General features: G+C 39.4%; 1 long non-coding RNA gene across 1 annotated transcript in view; it reads left to right on the plus strand.

Moving 5' to 3' along the window:
• Positions 1-26,708, plus strand: part of LOC122812885 — a 50,127-nt gene that overhangs the window by 18,020 nt on the left and 5,399 nt on the right. The window contains exons 2-3 of the long non-coding RNA XR_006366602.1: positions 6,284-6,357; positions 18,266-18,388. This is a non-coding gene — a long non-coding RNA (uncharacterized LOC122812885). The remainder of the gene's footprint in view (positions 1-6,283; positions 6,358-18,265; positions 18,389-26,708) is intronic.

A 26,708-nucleotide genomic window follows, 5' to 3' on the forward strand; every position in this document is an offset into this window, starting at 1 on the left:
CCAGGCCCCTGCCCTCAATGTGTGATGAGGCAGTGTGAAGGCAGACATAATAGGTGGATACAATGTATCTATGCAGTACGAAGGGGTTAAAGTTTGAGCTGCAGTGCTGCATGTGCAAGAGGAGGCAAAATATACTGATATGGAGTACACCAAGGAAAGGACAGTATATATGATGGCCAACACATTGCATAACAAACGCATCTTCTGCAGTCTTGTAGCAAGAACAGCCTGAAGCCAACCATAGTGTGGTATAAAGAGAGTGAGCATGCAGAACTGATGTAGGAAACAGTCTGGGTGATAAACAATATGATGAAAGGAGAATATAAAGAAAAGGACAGGACACTTGAAATGGGGAGAAGGTCTGAAATGACATGCAGTATGATATTGCCGGACAATGTCAGACTCAAAGCCAGTCACAAGTGGTGTCCCACAGGGATCTGTCCTGGGACCCCTCTTGTTCGGCATTTATTTATCAGATGTTAAAGCAAACATGGGAGGGTTGTGGCTGACAAAGTTCACAGATAACTGCAAACTAGGCACCATATTCGATACACCAGCGGACTCATACATCCTACAAAAAGGCCTCACAGAAACGGACAACTGGTGCCGGAGTCACGGCCTTAAACTAAATGCCAAAAAATGTATAGTCATCCCCTTTGGGAAAAACAAAGTACCCACAAATTATCACATAAACAGTAACCCACTGAGTATGGAAAAAGTAATCAGAGACCTAGGGACTCAAGTCGACAGCAACCTCTCATTTGACACCCACGTTGCCAAAGTGGTTAGAAAAACATTCTACCTTGCACACCTCATCATGAAGGGATTCACATCCAGATCCAAGGATGTCATTGTACCCCTATACTCCTCCCTCATCAGACCCATGATTGAGTACAATGCCCCATTTGGTATGTACCTCACCCAGCATTTGCAACAGCTGGAGAGACCACAAAAGTACCTCACCAAGAGGATCAAGGGTCTCCAACATATGTCTTATTCTGCCAGACTAAAGAAACTTCAGCTCTGTTCAGTAGCATACCGCCTGCTCAGAGGTGATCTCTGCCTGACGTACAAGGCCATGTCCAATCAGGATCTGATGGACATGCTCCACCTCAAAAAATCCAAATCCATCAGGACCACGAGAGCTAAAGACTTAAACCTTGGCACAAGTATGAATAGGACATGCTGGAGGGATAGATTCATAACTCAGAGGTTTCCCATGCTTTGGAACAAGATCCCAGTTCATATTAGGCAGAGCCCCTCACTGACTCTCTTCAAGAGAGATCTTAATGAGTGGATGGGAGATCGTAAGTTTACCCCAGGGGTCACATCTGTGTCACTGCTAGACAGGGGCACAGTAAACTAATTCTATTATATAAGGGGACCTTCATTGTGTCACTACTAGACAGAGGCACAGTATTCTAAATTTATTCTGTACATTTTTGTACCATTTCATGGGGTGGCAAAAGCCATATTACTATGGCTAGGCTTACAAATGCCCCAGGGCAGATAGCCTAGTACTATACTATGAAACTATGAAACTATGAAACAGTGTGCCATACAACACGGGGTGCTATGGGAAGTACAGGCCATGCATGGGGAGGGACAGTGTACCATGAATAGGGTACAACCACTAAAAAGTGCAGAACAAAGACACTGTCAAAAACAATGACAAGGGCAGCACACTGCAGTGATAACAGTGCAGGACAGGAAAACCACGAGACTAGGATCATAAGGCAGGGCTAATGGGATTACAAGGCCAGGGCACTGCAGTGACAGAATACAGTAACCATGAGATTAACATCATAATGCAGGGAAAATGAGATTACAAGGGCAGGGAACTACAGCAACAGAATGCAGTAACAGTGCAGGACAGGGACACCATGAGACAAGCATCATAATGCAGGGCTAATGGGATTACAAGGGCAGGGCACTGCAGTGACAGAATGCAGTAACAGTGCAGGACAGGGACACCATGAGACAAGCATCATAATGCAGGGCTAATGGGATTACAAGGGCAGGGCACTGCAGTGACAGAATGCAGTAACAGTGCAGGACAGGGACACCATGAGACAAGCATCATAATGCAGGGCTAATGGGATTACAAGGGCAGGGCACTGCAGTGACAGAATGCAGTAACACCATGACATTAGCAGCATAAGGCAGGGTTAATGGGATTACAAGGGCAGGGCACTGCAGTGACAGAATGCAGTAACACCATGAGATTAGCAGCATAAGGCAGGGTTAATGGGATTACAAGGGTAAGGCACTGCAGAGACAAAATGCAGTAACACCATGACATTAGCAGCATAAGGCAGCATTAATGGGATTACAAGGGCAGGGCACAAGAGAATGCAGTAACACCATGAGATTAGCAGCATAAGGCAGGGATATTGGGATCACAAGGGCAGGGCACTGCAGTGAAAGAATGCAGTAACACCATGAGGTTAGCAGCATAAGGCAGGGTTAATGGGATTACAAGGGCAAGGCACTGCAGAGACAAAATGCAGTAACACCATGACATTAGCAGCATAAGGCAGGATTAGTGGGATTACAAGGGCAGGGCACTGCAGTGACAGAATGCAGTAACACTATGGGATTAGCAGCATAAAGCAGGGATATTGGGATCACAAGGGCAGGGCACTGCAGTGACAGAATGCAGTAACAGTGCAGGACAGGGACACCATGAGACAAGCATCATAATGCAGGGCTAATGGGATTACAAGGGCAGGGCACTGCAGAGACAAAATGCAGTAACACCATGACATTAGCAGCATAAGGTAGGGTTAATGGGATTACAAGGGCAGGGCACTGCAGTGACAGAATGCAGTAACACCATGAGATTAGCAGTATAAGGCAGGGATATTGGGATTACAGGGGCAGGGCACTGCAGTGACAGAATGTAGTAACAGTGCAGGGCAGGAACACCATGAGACTAGTAGCATAAGGCAGGGCAAATGAGATGGCAAGGGCAAGTCATTCACTATTATATGAATTTATGATTCTAAATGGCATGAGGTAGGGTGGAGAAGTGTCTGTGTTTTCTCTCTATCTCTGTAGTACAAATGATTCCAGAGCACCTAAATGAGTGAGCCAGGTCTAAGACACAGAAAGTGTAGGGGCTATAGGGGGTATAGGGGCAGGTAAGTCTAAGACATACAAAGTGTAGGGAATATAGGGGCAGGTAGGTTTAAGACATAGAAAGCTTAGGGGGTATAGAGGCAGGTAGGTCTAAGATATAGAAAGTGTGGGGGCTATAGGGGCAGGTAGGTCTCAAACATAGAAAGTGTAGGGGTATAAGGGCAGGTAGGGGCAGGATAACTGTGCTGTAAGAAAGTAGGACAGACATACAGAACTCTCAGCTGTCTCTGTTGTGGAGGTATGTCCCTATTTCAGTCTTCATTTACTCCTTTGCACAACTTCCTGAATCCCCCTCGTCACTTATGATTTTTAAGATGTCTAGTACACAGAAAACCACACTACCTGGCCAATATACTAGTGACAATAATAATTTAAAGAAAAAGAACACACATCTTACAGCTCCCTTTTTCTAATGCAGAAATGAATTTCTTTTTATGGTAAAAATTTCTAATACAGTTCATTAAAGTCTACAGATTTTGCACTTTTCTTTGAAAATGTGGTTAAATTTTCCATTATTTTGTCACTCTGTTCTTTAAACATGTTCCTGAGTGGTATCCCACATTCTTATAGGAAATGGGAAGAGGTATGTGCTATTTGGTATTCAAAGTTTATGCTAATGAGATGTACAAATTTTGCGCTGGATGTACCTACTTTTCAATACCACCAGGTTGAAAGGGTATGCAGTCATAGTTTTGGGCAGAGACGTGTGGGGCAGGTGCATTATGCTGCAGGAATAGTGACAGTGCAGAGCTGGGAGGGTATTTGGGGCAGGTGCATTATGCTGCAGAAATGGTGACAGTGCAGAGCAGGGAGGGTATGAGGCAGCGATACTAAATGCAGGGAAGGTGTGGGACACTAACAATGAATAATGGGAGAGTGTGGGGCAAACATAGTGTAAGTAAAGGGGAGTGCATGGGGAAGGGGCAGTGTGACATGCATAATGGCACTATAAGACCAGGAGAGTATGGGGCAGGAACGTAATAGGGATTGTGTGGGGCAGAAGGAATAACGTAATACACAAACAGAGTGTGGATCACAAGGGATAATGCAGGACAGGCACAATGTGTGGGGAACAGAAACAGCAGTGTAGGGCATGGACAATGAGAGGTAGGGATAGTGTGGTGGTAGTAATGATGCGGGACACAGAGAGTGGGGTTACATGTGTGGAGCAAAAGGAGCAGTGTAGGGCATGTACAATGAGAGGCAGGGATAGTGTGGTGGTGGCAACGGTGCAGGACACAGAGAGTGGGGTTACATGTGGGGAGCAGAAGGAGCAGTGTAGGGCATGGACAATGAGAGGCAGTGATTGTGTGGTGGTAGTAACGATGCTGGACACAGAGAGTGGGGTTACATGTGGGGAGCAGAAGGAGCAGTGTAGGGCATGGACAATGAGAGGCAGGGATAGTGTGGTGGTAGTAACGATGCGGGACACAGAGAGTGGGGTTACATGTGTGGAGCAGAAGGAGCAGCATAGGGCATGGACAATGAGAGGCAGGGATAGTGTGGTGGTAGTAACGATGCGGGACACAGAGAGTGGGGTTACATGTGGGGAGCAGAAGGAGCAGTGTAGGGCATGGACAATGAGAGGCAGGGATAGTGTGGTGGTAGTAACAATGCTGGACACAGAGAGTGGGGTTACAAGTGGGGATCAGAAGGAGCAGTGTAGGGCATGTACAATGAGAGGCAGGGATAGTGTGGTGGTAGTAATGATGCGGGACACAGAGAGTGGGGTTACATGTGGGCAGCAGAAGGAGCAGTGTAGGGCATGTACAATGAGAGGCAGGGATAGTGTGGTGGTAGTAATAATGCGGGACACAGAGAGTGGGGTTACATGTGGGCAGCAGAAGGAGCAGTGTAGGGCATGTACAATGAGAGGCAGGGATAGTGTGGTGGTAGTAACGATGCGGGACACAGAGAGTGGGGTTACATGTGGGGATCAGAAGGAGCAGTGTAGGGCATGGACACTGAGAGGCAGGGATAGTGTGGTGGTAGTAACAATGCAGGACATAGAGAGTGGGGTTACAAGTGGGGATCAGAAGGAGCAGTGTAGGGCATGGACAATGAGAGGCAGGGATAGTGTGGTGGTGGCAACAGTGCAGGACACAGAGAGTGGGGTTACATGTGGGGAGCAGAAGGAGCAGTGTAGGGCATGGACAATGAGAGGCAGGGATAGTGAGGTGGTAGTAACAATGCAGGACACAGAGAGTGGGGTTACATGTGTGGAGCAGAAGGAGCAGTGTAGGGCATGGACAATGAGAGGCAGGGATAGTGAGGTGGTAGTAACAATGCAGGACATAGAGAGTGGGGTTACAAGTGGGGAGCAGAAGGAGCAGTGTAGGGCATGTACAATGAGAGGCAGGGATAGTGTGGTGGTAGTAACAATGCAGGACATAGAGAGTGGGGTTACAAGTGGGGATCAGAAGGAGCAGTGTAGGGCATGGACAATGAGAGGCAGGGATAGTGTGGTGGTGGCAACGGTGCAGGACACAGAGAGTGGGGTTACATGTGGGGAGCAGAAGGAGCAGTGTAGGGCATGGACAATGAGAGGCAGTGATTGTGTGGTGGTAGTAACGATGCTGGACACAGAGAGTGGGGTTACATGTGGGGAGCAGAAGGAGCAGTGTAGGGCATGGACAATGAGAGGTAGGGATAGTGTGGTGGTAGTAACGATGCTGGACACAGAGAGTGGGTTTACAGTACAAAATGTACTGACTTTCACTCTCTCTCGCTGTCTGAGGATGTTCAAGCAACACACTTATTCAGATTACTCTTGCTGAATATATCCAGCAACATTCCATGGCACACAATGATATGCTATTTCATCTTCCTCATCACACCTCCTACACTCCCGTCACCCCAGCATTGTGGGCATGCACCGGTCTCTCCACCAGAAAGCCATCATAGTTTCACAGACGTCTTCACTCAGTCAGAAATTGGGGACACAGATCATGGTCTCCTTCTCCACCCCACCCCACCCCAATTTTTAAATGTATTTCTTAACTGGTCAGATAAGTGAATTTTTGATTAAATGAAGTTGTTTAGCAGTGGTTGCATTACAGCCTGTATCTGACTTACAACAGTTTCATTTTGTGTGTTCACTGCTACTTTAAACCTTAATGTTGCCGTTTGTTTTGTGTTTCAGGTGACTGTCTGCCTCAAGAAGGAAAATGAAGCCTGCTGTTGTTCTTATTTTGCTGTTATTTGCTGCTTATTATAGTGAGTAAAACTCTTATTAATTGACAAGTTGCTTTATTATGGTTGGATTAAGACACATATTTTGTACAGGGACATACAGACTGCTCCAACAAACCACAGTGGTCTAAAATGTATTCATTTATTTTTTTAAATGAAACAAATCTATTTTTCCTCTGGCCTGGATAATCACTCATTCTCATAGGTTCATAGGTAGGTACTAGGCTATCAGCCCAAGGGCCTACATAAGCCTAGCCAACAAGGTTCCCTTGCTTACGCCACCCAAGAAAGTTATTTCCCTGTGCCACTGTCGAGCAAAGACACAGAAGTGATCCCTGGGGTGTATTTCCTATTTCCCATCCACTCATCAAGATTTTTCTTGAAGAGTGCTATGAAGAACTTTGCTTGACATAGATGGGTAGCCTGTTCCAGAGTATGGGAAGTCTCTGTGACAGGAATCTATCCCTCCAGCAAGTCCTGTTTATTGTGGTGACAAGGTTTAGGTCCCTAGAGCACATAGCTCGGAGGGATTGGGATTTTTTAGGTGTAGCATGTCCAGCAGCTCTGGGTTTGACATATCTTTATATGTTAGGCAGAGATCACCTCAGAGTAGGCAAAATGCTATGGAGTAAAGCTGGAGTTTTTTGAGACGGTCAGTGTAGGGCATTTGTTTGAGGCCAGTAATCCTCTTTGTGAGGTACTTCTGTGGTCTTTCCAGCTGCTGCAAAGTTCTTGTGAGGTACATTCCACAAGGGGCATTGTACTCTATAATGGGTCTAATGAGTGTCGAGTAGAGAGGAACAATGACCTCTTTTTTCCTGGATGAGTGCCCTTTTATGATGAGGTGTGCCATGTAGAAGGACTTCCTGACTACTGTGGTGATGTGACTATCAAAGGAGAGACTACTGCCCACCTGGGTCCCAAGGTCTCTTATTATGTATTCAGTGTTAAGTAAATTGCTGCCTATGTGGTAGTTCATGGGTACAGATTTTTTACCAAAGGGGATGACACTGCACTTTTTTGCATTGAGCTTGAGGCCATGGGTCTGACACCAGGCATCTGTCTCAGCGAGGCCCTTCTGTAGGATGTCCACATCATTTGGGGACTTGACTATGGCTCTTAGTTTTCAGTCATCTGTGAACTTCGTTAGCCAGAGGCCTTCTGTGTTAGCCTGTACTTCAGAGAAGTAGATACCAAACAGGAGAGGTCCCAGGATGGGACCCTGTGGTAGTCCACTTGTCACCGCTTTGAGGTCAGATTTGGAGTCTGCAACATTTACAGTGTGGGTTCTGTCAGTGAGCCAGTTGGCAACCCATCTTGTGACTTAGGGATTTATACCTAGTTTAGTGAGTTTAGCTATAATTCCAGAATGGGGGATGGTGTCGAAAGCTTTGGCGAGGTCAAGATAGGCTGTGTGAACCACCTTACCTTCATCTATGGCTTTGGTGACTGCCTCAAAGAAGTCGATCAGGTTCAGGAGGCATGATCTGCCTTTCACAAACCCGAACTGGGTGGGATCCAGAGTTTGGAGGTTACCAATGTCTTTGTTTATGAATTCCTAACTGCTACTGCAAGCTATAGAAACATTCATTACAGTACAATAAATGGATAAACAGACAAATCAGATATGTTGCTGCCCAGTTTTATTTAAAAGATTGTTGAAGAGAGCTTGTTGGTCCTGGAAGGAAGTGCCAAAGTGGTTTTGTAATTACTGGAAACAAAACAGCAGGTATCATGGAGGGTTGGCTACTGGGGGTGGAGATTGTTCTGCTACTCATGTTTATGCTTGCATGTCTCGCTTGCCACTCACATGTCTGTGAATAAAATGTCAGGATCAAGGGCACTGATGTGGTTCAAGTACCCAAATGCCATCTGGCATGACAGATCACAGATATCGTTTATAATTACTGTCCTGCACCCTATTCCCAGTACAACAGGATGCAAATGTTAGGTCACATGATTATCCATGTCCTCAGAACATCTTTTTTGTCTGCTCAGGCTACAGGTTACATGAGTATTTATTTCATAACACCATCTGTATGTGCCTGCTAAAGCTACAGGTCACATGATTATCCATTGCCTGACAGCATCATTATGTGCCTGCTCAGACTACAGGTCACATGATTATCCATTGCCTAACAGCATCATTATGTGTCTACTCAGGCTACAGATCACATGATCATGCATTGGCTGACAGCACTGTTATGTGCCTGCTTACAGGTCACATGGCATGAGTAGTGCAAATACAAATGATCTTAAAGAAATACAAATTAAACATAGGAAGGATGTGTATCATCAGTTTATAAAATTAGCAAACAAAGTAAATGTTACTTTTAGAGACAACTCTCCAGGCTCACATTTTACTGATTATTAATATTAATATTAATTAATGATTACCAATAGTCAAAAGCTAAGAACAAAACAGAAGCACCAAGCTGATATGTAAAACAAATAACCAAACGAAATTGGCTAAAAACAGCAGAGCAGAGGAAATAAAAGTAATTAAGCTTTTTACTATTGAAAGTTAGGCGCTTTCATCCCTGTTCTTCTGGACTTCATCAGAAGTGATGTCTGCTCCTTTTAGCCAATTGACAGAAGTCCCAAAGAACTAGAATGAAACCACTTAACATTTAATACTGCTTCTGTGGCACTTGAGAGCTTCATTGTGTGTTGTAAGTCGTGCAAGCCGCTTGATACCAACGTAGCATAAAAATAGAATGTCAGCAACTCTTGTTTTTGCTCCTCAACTTGCAAACAGCTACAGCTACGACTCTAGCTATATCAATGCCCAAAGCTTGAATAACAAGGCTGGAGAGCTTGAAATACTGATTAAACAACAACAAACAGGTGTTATGCCTTTACTGAAGTATGAAATAGCATGGACATTAACTTACGCAGGTTTAATAGTTTCATGATTTATGGCAAACAAGGCAGGGGCAGCATAATATTGTTTAATAAAGACTCAGTTTCTGAGCTTTTGGAAAATAAATCAGTCAAAACTGAAATATCAAGTGTTAGTTTAAATGAGTTAAACCCTTGGGGACATGTCAGATTTGATCTGTACTGCAGAAGTCAGAATTTGCCTGTAAAGGTCTATTATGACTTTGTAGTTTTTCTTGTGTCAATAATGGATGGAAAACCTTCTGCAATCATGGGAAATAAACTGGGAAAGTATTGTGCTGATTCGTGTTTTCATCTTTCTTTTTGGGTGTGATAAACTTGCATCATTTTGAATAGTTAGTGAAATCTCCAACAAGTGGTAGCAACATTTTGGACCTTATATCAATTAAAGATTAATTAAAAATGTGAAGATGAGTCTCTCCTGGGGGGGGTATCATACCACACATCACTTAAGTTCTCCAATCTGAGTTTTTGCTTAATATAGTCCCCAAGATAAATTGGAATAAGTAAGGAAAATGTAAAAATTAAAAAGAGGACATTAAAAACATGGGCTAAATATAGTCCACAGGAAAGCAAAGATTTTGGGTGGACTATTTTCAAGTAAATCTATAGCGAATATCAAAACATCATGTCTGTAGAAAAAGTCAGTGTATTTTATGGTGGAAATGTACATTAAATGTCTGAAGTATAACAGAAAGGCTTATAAAATGATCTATGTATTTATGACAAAAGGAAATTAAATAGTTCCACCAAAAAAGATTAAATATAAAATGTATGAATATAAAATACATTTTCAATTCAAACTGGAACTCTTAAAAGCTAATAATAAGTTTTACAATTATGTAAATAGTCAAAAGAGAAAAATTATTACCCCTGGACTAATATCTTTTTACACTCTTTGCACCCTGTGTACATAAATTCAACCATTTCCTCTGCTAAATAGCCCATTTGTCCTCAGTTAGCAGGGGCCATCATTCATACAGGCATCAACGATGGTTTGAGGTTTTTATTCTTAATATCTGCATCCCTAATGCACATACCCAGTGAATATAGGATAGGCTCATGGGATGGAATGGCAGCAGAGGACGTCCACTTTTGGGAGGGAGGTCCCTCCAGGCATCCCTGCTCCCTGTTCTGCATGAGGAACTTAGCTAGGCAGAAATAAAATTATGGGCATCCAAAACAGGTTCAAGCTTTACTTCTACTAAGTTTAAGATAATGACTTTCAGTACATTTCAATGTAATTCAATAGTCATGAATGATCACCACCTTGAAAGAAATTGTAGGCTTTATTAAAGATCTGGAAATGTCAGTTAACCAATGACTAAATTACAAAACGTGTGTTAAAACATTAAGAAGGCCATCTCTAATACAGTCTGCAGTTCAATCACATAAACATTCTAAGTCTGATTTTTTCACGACAGATTATTTTACTTTGTTTACTTTTTTTTAACAAGATAGAAACAAATAGCTACAACGTTATGTTTCAGGCCAGTATTACTGCTTACTACTTCGGCTACTGCACTTTATAAGCAGGGAATCCTTCCCAAATGGCATTTCACATGTACTGCCCCACTTATATGTTTTATGGTTACTTTGCTCTGTAGCTGTCTTCTGCCTATGCTTAATAATTCCACTTTTTTTTCAACAGCCACAGAAAATGGAGCTCTAGACTACAGGGTCAGGAATGTTATAAGCAGGGAACTGAATCAAACCTTTTGTAGCAATGCACCAAAGAGTGACTGCCACTGGGACATTTTTTTCCTTTTTTTTGATTCATTACTAGTACTTGTAATCTGAGTGGTTGTGTATTGTTTTCAAACACACACAAAATCATCCACTCATACACACACACACACACACACACAAACACACACGCACACACACATAAACAAAAACACACCCAGACACACACATACAAATACAAAGACAAACACACACACACACACATATAAATACAAGCACAAACACATTCAAACACGCACGCAAACACACACACACGCGCACACACACACGCACATATTCATACACAGAGATACAAACACACGCACACACACACAGACACACACACACACACACACACACACACACACACACACACACACACACACACACACACACACACACACGGCTTCCTATCTTTCTATCAAAGCACTATACATGATAATGACTGAAGGAAGATCAAAACTGAAAGAGAACATAAAACAAGGTGGCACTACAAAGTACGTGTTTCAGCAAGCTAAGGTAGACTGTTGCAGGAGAAATGCCTGCTGCTTATTAGGGTAGTGGGTTACAGACCCAGACGAAAAGAACAATGTCTGTGTTCAAGTCACAGACACACACATACACATAAATACACATACACGCACACATAGAAACACACAAACACAATCACCCATACACAGATATGCATATTGGCCCGGACATGCATGCACGCGCACACACACACACACACACACACACACACACACACACACACATATACGCTGTCAGTTTTTCTGTTTCTGTAGGAAAGAAGAAAGAAACTAACTACACTGTTAATACAGTACAGGAATACCTGTTAGATCTGTGATAGCTAACATTTAATCAACAGATACTTCTTTAAGATCAAGAACCTCTCAGCATATCTCTCAGATGACCAGATTTTCACAGAATGTCCAGATTTTTTACTCATATTTTTAGTGGGTTCTTCATTAAATGTATGGTTTTCTGCTAAATCACAGAGGCCTGCAGTCAGTAAATAATAACAGACATTTGAGTTTCAGATTTTAAATCCTTCAGAAAATGCATTCTAGGGGCATTGCTTAGACACAAGTAGTTAGCAGCTTAAAGAGTGTGCTCTGCCTCAATACAATTATTCTGACAGGAGTTTTTATATAAAAAACAAAAGATCTTCAAAACATCAATAACAGGATAATAGACAAGAAGTGAAAACACAAGAAAATCAATTCTTGAAGACTTTTTATTTGTATAATCCTGTATTTTTGCAGTTACAGTCAAGCGCAGTCATGAGTCACTTTAAACCTTCCCCATGGGATAATGGGATGAAGAAAGAACGTGAGGCTGTTGTATTCAGTGTATATAGGAAGTATCAGTGAAAATGGATAAACTGGAGACTAAAATGGATATTATAAAGCAAAAAAACAAGACAAAATTGACTTACTAAATTAATTACTTATGAACCATTCTGACCAGATCACTTCCACTGAGGAATCACTGAATGATGTAGATGGCAGGTTACATGAAAGTCAAGTCGAGTTCCTACTGAAGGAAAATGCTTACTACTAGAAAAAGTGCATGACCTTGAAAGCAGATCCAGAAGGAACAATATAAGAATTTATGATGTCCCAGTGAGAGAAGAAGGGAATAATATGTTACATTTTTTAAACACTTGGCTTCCAAAAATCTTGAACTTGCCAGAGTCACTTTCTTTTGTTAAACAAAGGGCACATTTGAAATAACTCTTCTGCCTATGTCAGGATCTATATTTGTCAAGTTCATTTCAACACAAGACAAAGATCTGGTCCTTAGAACAGCATAGTCTAACTCTCCAGTTACCTATAACGGTAAAACTGTTAGATTTGACAATGACTATATCTTCTCATTAATCTCCAGAAGAAAAGCTTGTGTCCCACTAATTAAGTCTTAAAAAATCCAGTATTAAGGCTCAAATCCTGTTCCCTGCTAAAATTAAAACTTTCCTTGCAGAAGGTCAGAACATTTTCATCTCTTTAAATGAAGCTCTTGACTTTGTACAGAAGAATAAACTTTTAGATAAACAAGAAGAAATGGACTGATACACAACAAGTTTACAGAGACATGCAACCAGAAATGGATGGTCAAAAAAAGAAAATAACATTACATAACTAAAAGGAAAGGAAATAAAGTATTTGACTGTTTTTGTATTCTTTTGGGACTTGCTATAATTTTGGTAGTATTTCTTTTACAGTAAGTATAGAGTGCCTCGGTAGTTAAAAGGATATTAAACAATGAAAGTAATCTTCTTTCTTTTAATTATAAAACAGTATTTCACACAATAGCATCTATAAATAACATAGTAACACCTGTTTACAAAATGACATAATACAGGTTGCTACATATTATTGAAGTTTATTGCAATTTGGACAAGCTATTCACGTATACAAAAGTATTAATATATACTTATATTCAGACACGGTGATGCCTGATGGTTTGATTGACAGCCATGGAGGACAGAGCTTTGATGTGGATGTGAAACCTTTTCTTTCTTTTTCCTTTGAGTGCTTGTATTTGGGTGAGATGGTCTAGGTGAAGAACTCATTCTTTTTTATACGTTTATGCCCTTTTGATGGATTCGACTTTTTGGATGGTTGCTGGCTGATCGTGTTCTTTTTTGATTGTATATATCAGTTTGATGGCTGATTTGGCATTACTGGTGACATTATGCTTCTTTGTTTTTACATGAGCATTTTTTCCAACAGTCTCAGATGTTTAACTCGGATTTCAATGATTACAAGCATATTTAAAGTTCTTTTCAGCAGTTTAAATCATTTCCCGCCTTGAAATTTTAAACTTTACCAGAGTTAGGAATGTGGAATGGATCCGCAAGTCATTTAGAGCTGAAAGGGAAGACCTGCTGTTGTGCAAAGAGATGGAAGAAGCTGTAGCTTGAGAACGACCTTTGAACTTAACAGGAAGTTTCACTATGGAATGCTACAATGGAGAGAAAATAAATACATGTACATAGATTCAGTTCATACTTGTTGCTGGTATACAGGATACTTCAGCTAGTGGATGTAAGTTCACTGCAAAGCAAAGTTTAGTAAAATACATTATTATAAAATGTCTTATATTATGTAATGTTAAAACTGATAATAGCAAAGTATGATAGAAACGGGCTGCAAATAATTAAACTGAAAGAATTTTAAATTAGCCCACTGAGTAAAACATGTTATTGCTGCAAATTATTGAAATATGAAGGTAGGGATCTTATCAAATATCTGTCTTTCCCAATGTCTCTATGTAAATACCTTTCAACCAATATTGTCTTTAGTGCTGGTAGCCTTTAATGCCATGTAGCTGGGTTAAATCTTTGATACCTACAGCAGTTATTAACACTGTACTTTTTCCCAAGACAGTTCATATAATGTTGGTGTAGGTCTTGGGTGTCAGTTTTTACAGTCACATGGGTACTTACTATGAATCCAAAAAGATATAACAGAGTCAATAACTGTTATTAAATTGAAGTTTGTTTTTCAGTGGACCTGTCCTTGGAGACTAACAGTTATCGGCTCTGTTATATCTTTTTGTGTTGTGGAGGTTAACATGGAGTTTGCTTTTCTCTGTACTTACTATGAAGATTGGACATGTGAACATAGGACTCAGTAGCAAAAATCAAGATATGAAATATGTGAGTGTCAGAAACTTATGGGATTTTACTAGAAAAAACTAAAATATTGTATTCTAATTAGTGATTAACCAAGGCGAGTTCTATAGTCTTTTAGATCAGTTGATCTATTTTTGCAAGAATAACAATGGCTCATAATGTAAATGTATGAATTTACCTCCCTGATTTCAATTAAGCTAATACACAGTTAACGAGAGAAGAGGTATGACCCTCTCACAGCTCTCTGGGAGTGAAGAGGTATTGTGCATGCTGAGGGGCAAATAAAGGAAATGAGGGTCCTCTCTGCAATGTTATTAATTTAAATATTCAGATATTACTCTGAATTCAAGCAACGCAGTTATACGACTGCTCATTTAACTGTTAATTGTTGTAACCATCCCATTAGTCAATTTCTCAATATTATCTTAACATTTCATAGCATACATTAAGTGCTGCTACAAAGATGAACTAATGGCTGCTACTAACTCACTCAGAAAAATCAGCAACAAGTGCAGAATGTTGCATGTCACCATTACACATACTGTAGTAGCATTCTTATTGTACATGACCATTAGGTTCCTATAGCATATAATAGCTATGTGTATATGCATGGGTATGTGTAAGTATAAGTGTGAAGTTACAGAAAAATTTACAGTGAAGTTATCAAATAATACAGATTTTAAGGATATGTCAGAATGATACAGAAGACTAAAGAATAACCATTGGTCAATAACGTATAATAGTCAGTAGGTTAAGACCCTCTTCCTGGTGTGTTGGCATAGCTGCCTTTAAGACTCCAGCCATACCTATTCTGATTACATTAGTTAACCTTTCTCTGGAGTATAGTACATTTGTTAGTAGTAAAAGTGAAGGGGATACTTTTGTCATTTGTCAGAAGCTTGTAAAGCTCGTGGTGGAAATAAAGACAGACATTTGTATGACAGTATTAGCTATGTTTAGACCAAGTCTCCACTATTTTTGGAATCATAAGCCTTCTTAGCAATGTCTCCAGTTTCTTTGAGACAGGATTTAGTAGTGATGGCTCATAGGATGAGAAGTAATATTCCATTTGTTCTAAGCTGAAATATAAAAACCAAGTGGGTAACTACTCAGAGTGTAAAATCTTCTATAATGTCTACCAGTAAGACTACTTTTCATTTAAAATTCATTCATTAGCCATCCATCCTTCCACATGAAACTATTTTATTCAATAGCTTGTAGTTTTAAGTAGATAAATATGTGTTGGCATAAGTTGTATAAGTCTAATATAAGGAACTTACAAGTGTTAAAGTGATATAAAAGCAATTCCAATCATACCATAGTTCACAAGAATAGATACAATTAGTTACTTTACATTTATGCTAAAGCCTGGTTATGTATTCTGCAATTGTAGTTAAAATATACCCTAGTTGTTCGGGTTCTCATTCTTTTAAAATATCAAAGGGAACAAAGCAAGGATGTCTACTGTCTCCATCATGCTTTGCCTTAGCTATAGAACCTTTTGCTGTGTATATTAGAAATAATAAAGGAATAAAAGTTTTTTCGATTAATGATACTTATACTTCTAAAATCCAATTTGTGGATGATATTTTATTAACTACTAGTAACACTGAATCTTCATTAGAGAATATTATTAAATCAATAAATTACTTTGAAAAAAATTCTAGATTAAAATGTAATCATAGTAAAACAGAAGTAATGCTAATAAATAAAAGAGTTGCACCTAAGTTTAAAAAATGCAGTAAATTGAATTGGGAAAGCAAACAACTTAAATATTTAGGGGTTAATATAAAAACGAATTGGAGAGAAACAGTAGGATTAAATTATAAAACTATAATTACTAATGTATCAAAACTTATTGAAAGTTGAAATAGAACCTTCATCTTGCTGGAGGACAGACTTAAACTGATAACAATTATAATATTATCAAATATATTATATATATTTATCAATCATTAATATGATTACCCCTCAAAAAGACTATTAAGAGATTAAATACCATATTATTAAAATTTTGTGACATCCTCAAAAGCGAAGAAAACTGTACTGGTTAATTAACATTGATCTTTATAAAAATCTGCTGTTTTGAACATTGTAACCTTTTGGCTAAACCCAGCATACAACTCAAATTGGAAATGCCTGCATGAAGTAGTTTTAGTTTCAAATATAGCAATTCAATAAAAATGTAATGTTTCATCAAACATAAATATAGTATTTGGGTACTAAATGATTATTGCTTAAATAATGGAAGCATTGTTAAGCATACATTTGGAATTAGGCAATTCTTATATAATTTTAAAATGTTAATAGAAATTAATTATTTAGTTAAACAGTTATTGTTCCTGATTTTCCCTATAGTTTCCCCCATTAGTTGTTTAGAAGCATTTAATATAAATACAATATCTAATCTTGAGAAGACTAACTTCAAATTTTGGTATCAATTCTTAGATGGAAACAAAATAAGCTCTGCAGAAAAAACTAAACTTGTATCTAAATATAATATAAACAATATAAACTGGCTAGATAGTCAAGCTCTAAGAGAATTTGAAATAGTAGTTTACAATTACCATTAGCTATGAACACTAAACCCATTCTAAAAAATTTAGAATTCTTTTTTCAGATTAATATTATCAAGTATAAAAATAAGTCATACTTTTCAATAATTTACAACATTTTAAGAACTAAATGTATAGTTTTTGATGAGTCTCATTATGAATATTCTACAAAAATAAACAAAGAACGATTTTCATAGGTTAATAAAAAGCTTTATTTAAAGTCTGTAAGCAACTCCACATCATCCATTTATTGAAAATTTTTACCTGGAAGTTTCTGCATAGAAGTTTGTTTTACACCAAGTAAAATATCACTTTTTTATAAAAAAAGAAAACTTAAGATTGGATGTTGGAGAAGCAGTGATAATTTAGAAGCAGATTGGGAGCATATGGTTCTAAAGTGCCAAAAGGTTGCTTTATTTTGGGAAGAATTTAGAAATTTTGTTAAAGTCTTATGGTCACACAAATGTGATATATACAATTATTTAATAAAATTTAATGTTCAAATTCCAGGATCAATTCAAAGAACTCAAGTACTTCTCTTATGGTCCATTTTGGCTCTTGCCAGAAAGGTTATTACTTTAAATTGGAAAATGATAGTTCTGTCTCTTTCTCAGAATTCACTTGTCTAGCAAAATATGTATGTAATAAAGAGTTGCAAGCCTTGCATAATAAAACTATCAATGTTACACATAAGAAATTGCCTTGGCAAAAATGTAAAGATTTATTGGAGAAATATTAATGTGGTTACCCAGCATCAGCTTTTGTTATGGAAACTGTATATAGTTTTTGTACTGGTTTCCTTTATTGTTTATATGTTTATTGTTTTATTTTATCTGAATTAATTTCATTTTAAAATGAAATAAAATTAAAAAAATACATTCTAATGCAACACCTGTTATTGTAGTAACTTTCTACATTTGTGAGAGCAATACTTAAAATCTGCCTCTGATTTTGGGCCTTTGTCTCCCCCATTATTTTTGTCTTTGCCTAGATTTCTTGTGCTGACAGGTTGAGAGGTATACCTCTTTGACTATCTGTTTCTACAAGATTTATTATAAGCAGGACCTGCAGAGTTTTCCCACCTTTACTATCTGTCTGTTTTGTCTTGTAGATGATGCACTCAACTGCTATAAATGTGTCGGTACTGGGAAGTATGCAAGTTGTATCCAGAAATCTTTTACCTGTCCCAAGGGACAGACCAAATGCCTCTCAGCTTCTTTCATCCCTCCAAATTGTAAGTTTCCAAAATATTTACTGTGTCTTGGTATGGATTTGTTGAGTGTAACAAACATTTATTCTGTTTAAGCATTCCTAATGGTTACAGCCATTCCTGTTTGTTTTCAGTCTACTGCCTTGTCTTTCCCCATTGCTTTCTGACTTTTTCCTTCCTTTGTTGTAATTCACATATCATCACAGTGTGTGTGTGTGTGTGTGTGTGTGTGTGTGTGTGTGTGTGTGTGTGTGTGTGTGTGTGTGTGTGCGTGTGTGTGTGTGTGTGTGTGGAGGGGGAGACTTGCATTTATTTCTTTGTAGCTAAATCTAGTTAAAACAAAAATCATATAGATATAGGGGTGGATGTATAGCATCAAAGATAAGTATGGAAGGGAAGTCATAAATGGATAATTTCAATTGTTTGAATAGATACATCATGGGGAGACTGGACAATCATGGTTAACATTTTTTAAGTGCCGGACAGGAATAATCAAGGCTTAACCACATATGTTCCAAGGGAAAGAAAACAGCAAAATATCATATGGGACAGTAGGGGAATCTGAAGGAAAATAAGGGATAGATCATCTTAGAAAAAGTGTTGGCCAAATGGCACAACCTTTTGTAAGAGGCTGTTAATTGTAAGATGATAGGCTGTTTCAGAATGGGAAAAGAAAGACAAAGAAAAGTGGTGAGTCTGAGCTAAAAGCACTGAGAGAGGCTGACATAAGAAACAGAGCAATTTGCATTACCAAACAATCATAACTTATTAGGTCAGTTAGTCATGCTGGTCTTTGTATAAGATTGCATGTTCATTGCTGTTAACATGGTCCTATAAAACCAGTGGGGTTAGTGTCACATCCTATTCCATTGTGTGGTTCCTACCCTTCTGTATAGTAAGAAGGTTTTATTACCCACAAAAGCCTTCAGTATACATTGGTGTACTGGAGAGACTGGGTCAGTGAAACCTGTATAAGGTCCACATGGCCTCACAAGTCCCTCATGCCAGCATAGATCACATTCCTAAAGTGATCTGGAGCAGCTCTTTCCCAACATAATGGAGGTAGAGCAGGAATCTCATAGCTGCTGTAACTTGCATCTCACATTCCTCACCCAGTGATGGTGACATGATTTGTTTGTGGCATCAACAAAAAGAGTTGTTGAAAAACACTAGTGACATCAAAGAATACTGTGCTTACACTGGCTGTGAAAGAATGTCTCTACCTCCTGGAGACAACGTATCTCTCTCGCTATAATAACTACAGACAAAGATGTCTCCCACAATTACCACAACATTTTTCTAATACATATACTGACTATAAATAGAATGGCTCCCCTTCCTTGTCACAGTGTGGTCCAAATGTCTCTAGTGATGACAAATAGAACGTCTCCTCCTGCTGGTGACAACATATTTTTAATGTAATAACAATAGGCAAAGAAATCACCACACTGGCCATATCATGGTTCTAATACCTAGAGTGACTGAAAACAAAATATCACCCTTCCTGGTCAGAGAGTGGCCATAATATATCCAATCACTAGAACCATAATGTCTCCCATGTTGGCCTTAGCATGTCTCTAATGATCACCTTGATACCAAAAAGGGAGTTCCTACCCCCGAGTGGCAAAATGGTTCTAAATGTCCTTAATGATTACAAGCAGAAAGTGCTCCTCTACTGGTCACAACAAGGTACTGTTAACTCTAGTGCCAATAACACCAAGTAGTCCTACAGTGATAACACTATGGTTCTGTGTATCTGGTGACTCCAAACAATGCATACATAACCACTGCTAACGCCTGATGATGACAGCATGCCTGTGACGTCTGCAGTAACTACAAACACAGAGTCCCCACCTACTCGCTACAGCATAGATCTAACATCTATAATGCCTATAAACAGAAGGTGCCACCTAGTGGACAAAAAATGGTCAAAAAAACATGTGGGTAAGGAATGCTCAACATATGTAAACACAGACATGCAAAGTCTGCTGGCATTAGTGAGAAGAATTTCATGATGTCATTGCAGTATCAAAACCCTTCTGTTACTAGTGGATGGGGAAAAAGAAGGCATCCCAAATCAGGCCCTACTGCTGCCATAGTACAGTGGTCATGCGTTAGACTCTAGAAAACAGATAAGTTTGTTTGAGACCTGTGTGATCAAATTAACTACCTATCAATTTATTCCTGTGACCAGTCACTGAGGACACTAGGACCAAGCAGGGAGTCCATTTCAATAATGCCAGCAGACTTTGCATCTCTACACTTGCATGCATTGCGTGTTCTTTACCACCCATTTTTTGGACTGTTATTAGTCCTCTACTACATGGTGACCATCAGCCCACTGTTAGCCAGTCTGGCTTATTCATTCCTCTTTACTGGAGTGACAGACAGTTGATAGAAGCTATCATTAAGGGAGCCATCAAAGTTTTTTCTGTTATGTCTCTAATGATTCCACACATGCCCAGTTAGCGTTCTCTAGGAGGATGTGCAAAGAGTATAATGTGATACTGTCATTCACCTTTGTGAGTTGCTTAAGCCTGCAAAATGACATTTTCTCCCACAATGGACACATTATGTTCATTTCTCCTGTCTCTACCAAGGAAATCAGTGCATATTATTTGTCCAGGACAGGTTCCCCACTCCTCTCAACCAATACAAATAAGTAGGCACAGCCTCTTCACTTCACTCCCTCCCTGCCACCCCAGCAGGTCCTCAAGCTGATACTCACCTATGGGTTACCTGAATCTTACAAAGGGCTTTATCTCTCTGTCCCAATGGGATTGGGTTCCTCATCCACTCATTCCACTAAAGTTAAAGATACCCTGATCATCTGCCCCCCCCCCACCTAACACTATCTTGGACCAGCTTACATGTGCATGCTGCAATTAACCTTGCCACTGCTCCTCATCCTAACCCTATTTTTCACATTATAGGTTCATAGAAGGTTATTAGGCTAATGGCCCTAGAGCCCTTACAAGCCTAGTCATATTTATCCTGAGTTGCCCCAGTTGCCGATTGTTAGATGAGTGGAGTTCACAGAGATATGGGTCTATGGTAGTTAATAATGACTTCCTCTGTCCAGGAGGGACATGGCCACCACCTCAGGAGTGAATTTGTAGTCACCCATCCATTGATCTAGGTTAAGTTTGAACAGGATCAGGGAGGGGGTCTGTTTCACATGAATTGGAAGCCTGTTCCAGAGAAATGGCAGTCTCTGGGAGATGTATATATGTCTCCAGCATGACCTGTTCATGTCAGAGGCTAGGTAAAGTTCAATAGACCAAGTGACCCTTGTGCAGTTTGATTTACGAATGAGTAGCTTTTCCATCAGGGCCTGGTCAGAGACTGGCACAGGTCACTCCTTAGCAACCGGTAAGAGACAGAATACAGTGACAGGGCTTTCAGTCTTTCCGTATAAGACTTGTTTTATGTACCCTGTAATTTCTTAGTGAGAAACCTCAGTGGTCTTTCCAGTTGTTTCAGGTGTCTGGTGAGGTACATGCAAAAGGGAGCATTGTACTCAATTATTTGTCTGATGAGGGAGCATTGTACTCATTATTTGTCTGATGAGGGCACATTGTACTCATTATTTGTCTGATGAGGGAGCATTGTACTCATTATTTGTCTGATGAGGGAGCATTGTATTCATTATTTGTCTGATGAGGGCACATTGTACTCATTATTTGTCTGATGAGGGAGCATTGTACTCATTATTTGTCTGATGAGGGCACATTGTACTCATTATTTGTCCAATGAGGGCGCATTGTACTCGTTATTTGTCTGATGAGGGCACATTGTACTCATTATTTGTCTGATGAGGGCACATTGTACTCATTATTTGTCTGATGAGGGCACATTGTACTCATTATTTGTCCAATGAGGGTGCATTGTAGTCATTATTTGTCTAATGAGGGCACATTGTACTCATTATTTGTCTGATGAGGGAGCATTGTACTCATTATTTGTCTGATGAGGGCACATTGTACTCATTATTTGTCCAATGAGGGTGCATTGTAGTCATAATTTGTCTAATGAGGGCACATTGTACTCATTATTTGTCCAATGAGGGCGCATTGTACTCATTATTTGTCTGATGAGGGCACATTGTACTAATTATTTGTCTGATGAGGGCACATTGTACTCATTATTTGTCTGATGAGGGCACATTGTACTCATTATTTGTCCAATGAGGGTGCATTGTAGTCATTATTTGTCTAATGAGGGCACATTGTACTCAATTATTTGTCTGATGAGGGAGCATTGTACTCATTATTTGTCTGATGAGGGCACATTGTACTCATTATTTGTCTGATGAGGGAGCATTGTACTCATTATTTGTCTGATGAGGGAGCATTGTACTCATTATTTGTCTGATGAGGGCACATTGTACTCATTATTTGTCTGATGAGGGCACATTGTACTCATTATTTGTCCAATGAGGGCGCATTGTACTCATTATTTGTCTGATGAGGGCACATTGTACTCATTATTTGCCTGATGAGGGCACATTGTACTCATTATTTGTCTGATGAGGGTGCATTGTACTCATTATTTGTCTGATGAGGGTGCATTGTAGTCATTATTTGTCTAATGAGGGCACATTGTACTCATTATTTGTCTGATGAGGGCGCATTGTACTAATTATTTGTCTGATGAGGGCACATTGTACTCATTATTTGTCTGATGAGGGCACATTGTACTCATTATTTGTCTGATGAGGGCACATTGTACTCATTATTTGTCCAATGAGGGTGCACTGTAGTCATTATTTGTCTAATGAGGGCACATTGTACTCATTATTTGTCTGATGAGGGCACATTGTACTCATTATTTGTCTGATGAGGGTGCATTGTAGTCATTATTTGTCTAATGAGGGCACATTGTACTCATTATTTGTCTGATGAGGGCGCATTGTACTCATTATTTGTCTGATGAGGGCACATTGTACTCATTATTTGTCTGATGAGGGCGCATTGTACTCATTATTTGTCCAATGAGGGTGCATTGTAGTCATTATTTGTCTAATGAGGGCACATTGTACTCATTATTTGTCCAATGAGGGCGCATTGTACTCATTATTTGTCTGATGAGGGCACATTGTACTCATTATTTGTCTGATGAGGGCACATTGTACTCATTATTTGTCTGATGAGGGCACATTGTACTCATTATTTGTCCAATGAGGGTGCATTGTAGTCATTATTTATCTAATGAGGGCACATTGTACTCATTATTTGTCTGATGAGGGTGCATTGTACTCATTATTTGTCTGATGAGGGCGCATTGTACTCATTATTTGTCTAATGAGGGCACATTGTACTCATTATTTGTCCAATGAGAGCGCATTGTACTCATTATTTGTCTGATGAGGGCACATTGTACTCATTATTTGTCTGATGAGGGCACATTGTACTCATTATTTGTCTGATGAGGGCACATTGTACTCATTATTTGTCTGATGAGGGTGCATTGTACTCATTATTTGTCTGATGAGGGTGCATTGTACTCATTATTTGTCTGATGAGGGTGCATTGTACTCATTATTTGTCTGATGAGGGCACATTGTACTCATTATTTGTCTGATGAGGGCACATTGTACTCATTATTTGTCTGATGAGGGCACATTGTACTCATTATTTGTCCAATGAGGGTGCATTGTACTCATTATTTGTCTGATGAGGGCACATTGTACTCATTATTTGTCTGATGAGGGCACATTGTACTCATTATTTGTCTGATGAGGGCACATTGTACTCATTATTTGTCCAATGAGGGTGCATTGTAGTCATTATTTGTCTAATGAGGGCACATTGTACTCATTATTTGTCTGATGAGGGCGCATTGTACTCATTATTTGTCTGATGAGGGCGCATTGTACTCATTATTTGTCTGATGAGGGCACATTGTACTCATTATTTGTCCAATGAGGGTGCATTGTAGTCATTATTTGTCTAATGAGGGCACATTGTACTCATTATTTGTCTGATGAGGGCACATTGTACTCATTATTTGTCTGATGAGGGCGCATTGTACTCATTATTTGTCTGATGAGGGCACATTGTACTCATTATTTGTCTGATGAGGGCACATTGTACTCATTATTTGTCCAATGAGGGTGCATTGTAGTCATTATTTGTCTAATGAGGGCACATTGTACTCATTATTTGTCTGATGAGGGCGCATTGTACTAATTATTTGTCTGATGAGGGCACATTGTACTCATTGTTTGTCTGATGAGGGCACATTGTACTCATTATTTGTCTGATGAGGGCACATTGTACTCATTATTTGTCCAATGAGGGTGCATTGTAGTCATTATTTGTCTAATGAGGGCACATTGTACTCATTATTTGTCTGATGAGGGCGCATTGTACTCATTATTTGTCCAATGAGGGTGCATTGTAGTCATTATTTGTCTAATGAGGGCACATTGTACTCATTATTTGTCTGATGAGGGCACATTGTACTCATTATTTGTCTGATGAGGGCACATTGTACTCATTATTTGTCTGATGAGGGCACATTGTACTCATTATTTGTCCAATGAGGGTGCATTGTAGTCATTATTTGTCTAATGAGGGCATATTGTACTCATTATTTGTCTGATGAGGGCGCATTGTACTCATTATTTGTCTGATGAGGGCGCATTGTACTCATTATTTGTCTGATGAGGGCACATTGTACTCATTATTTGTCCAATGAGGGCATTGTACTCATTATTTGTCTGATGAGGGCACATTGTACTCATTATTTGTCTGATGAGGGCACATTGTACTCATTATTTGTCTGATGAGGGCACATTGTACTCATTATTTGTCTGATGAGGGTGCATTGTACTCATTATTTGTCTGATGAGGGTGCATTGTACTCATTATTTGTCTGATGAGGGTGCATTGTACTCATTATTTGTCTGATGAGGGCGCATTGTACTCATTATTTGTCTGATGAGGGCACATTGTACTCATTATTTGTCTGATGAGGGCACATTGTACTCATTATTTGTCTGATGAGGGCACATTGTACTCATTATTTGTCCAATGAGGGCATTGTACTCATTATTTGTCTGATGAGGGCACATTGTACTCATTATTTGTCTGATGAGGGCACATTGTACTCATTATTTGTCTGATGAGGGCACATTGTACTCATTATTTGTCCAATGAGGGTGCATTGTAGTCATTATTTGTCTAATGAGGGCACATTGTACTCATTATTTGTCTGATGAGGGCATTGTACTCATTATTTGTCTGATGAGGGCATTGTACTCATTATTTGTCTGATGAGGGCACATTGTACTCATTATTTGTCCAATGAGGGTGCATTGTAGTCATTATTTGTCTAATGAAGGCACATTGTACTCATTATTTGTCTGATGAGGGCACATTGTACTCATTATTTGTCTGATGAGGGCACATTGTACTCATTATTTGTCTGATGAGGGCACATTGTACTCATTATTTGTCCAATGAGGGTGCATTGTAGTCATTATTTGTCTAATGAGGGCACATTGTACTCATTATTTGTCTGATGAGGGCGCATTGTACTCATTATTTGTCTGATGAGGGCACATTGTACTCATTATTTGTCTGATGAGGGCGCATTGTACTCATTATTTGTCCAATGAGGGTGCATTGTAGTCATTATTTGTCTAATGAGGGCACATTGTACTCATTATTTGTCCAATGAGGGCGCATTGTACTCATTATTTGTCTGATGAGGGCACATTGTACTCATTATTTGTCTGATGAGGGCACATTGTACTCATTATTTGTCTGATGAGGGCACATTGTACTCATTATTTGTCCAATGAGGGTGCATTGTAGTCATTATTTGTCTAATGAGGGCACATTGCACTCATTATTTGTCTGATGAGGGCGCATTGTACTCATTATTTGTCTGATGAGGGCGCATTGTACTCATTATTTGTCTGATGAGGGCACATTGTACTCATTATTTGTCTGATGAGGGCACATTGTACTCATTATTTGTCCAATGAGGGCGCATTGTACTCATTATTTGTCTGATGAGGGCACATTGTACTCATTATTTGTCTGATGAGGGCACATTGTACTCATTATTTGTCTGATGAGGGTGCATTGTACTCATTATTTGTCTGATGAGGGTGCATTGTACTCATTATTTGTCTGATGAGGGCACATTGTACTCATTATTTGTCTGATGAGGGTGCATTGTACTCATTATTTGTCTGATGAGGGAGCATTGTACTCATTATTTGTCTGATGAGGGCACATTGTACTCATTATTTGTCCAATGAGGGCGCATTGTACTCATTATTTGTCTGATGAGGGCACATTGTACTCATTATTTGTCTGATGAGGGCGCA

Source organism: Protopterus annectens, chromosome 10.part0 (genome assembly GCF_019279795.1).
Source record: "Protopterus annectens isolate FY-2018-M chromosome 10.part0, PAN1.0, whole genome shotgun sequence".
NCBI lineage: Eukaryota > Metazoa > Chordata > Ceratodontiformes > Protopteridae > Protopterus > Protopterus annectens.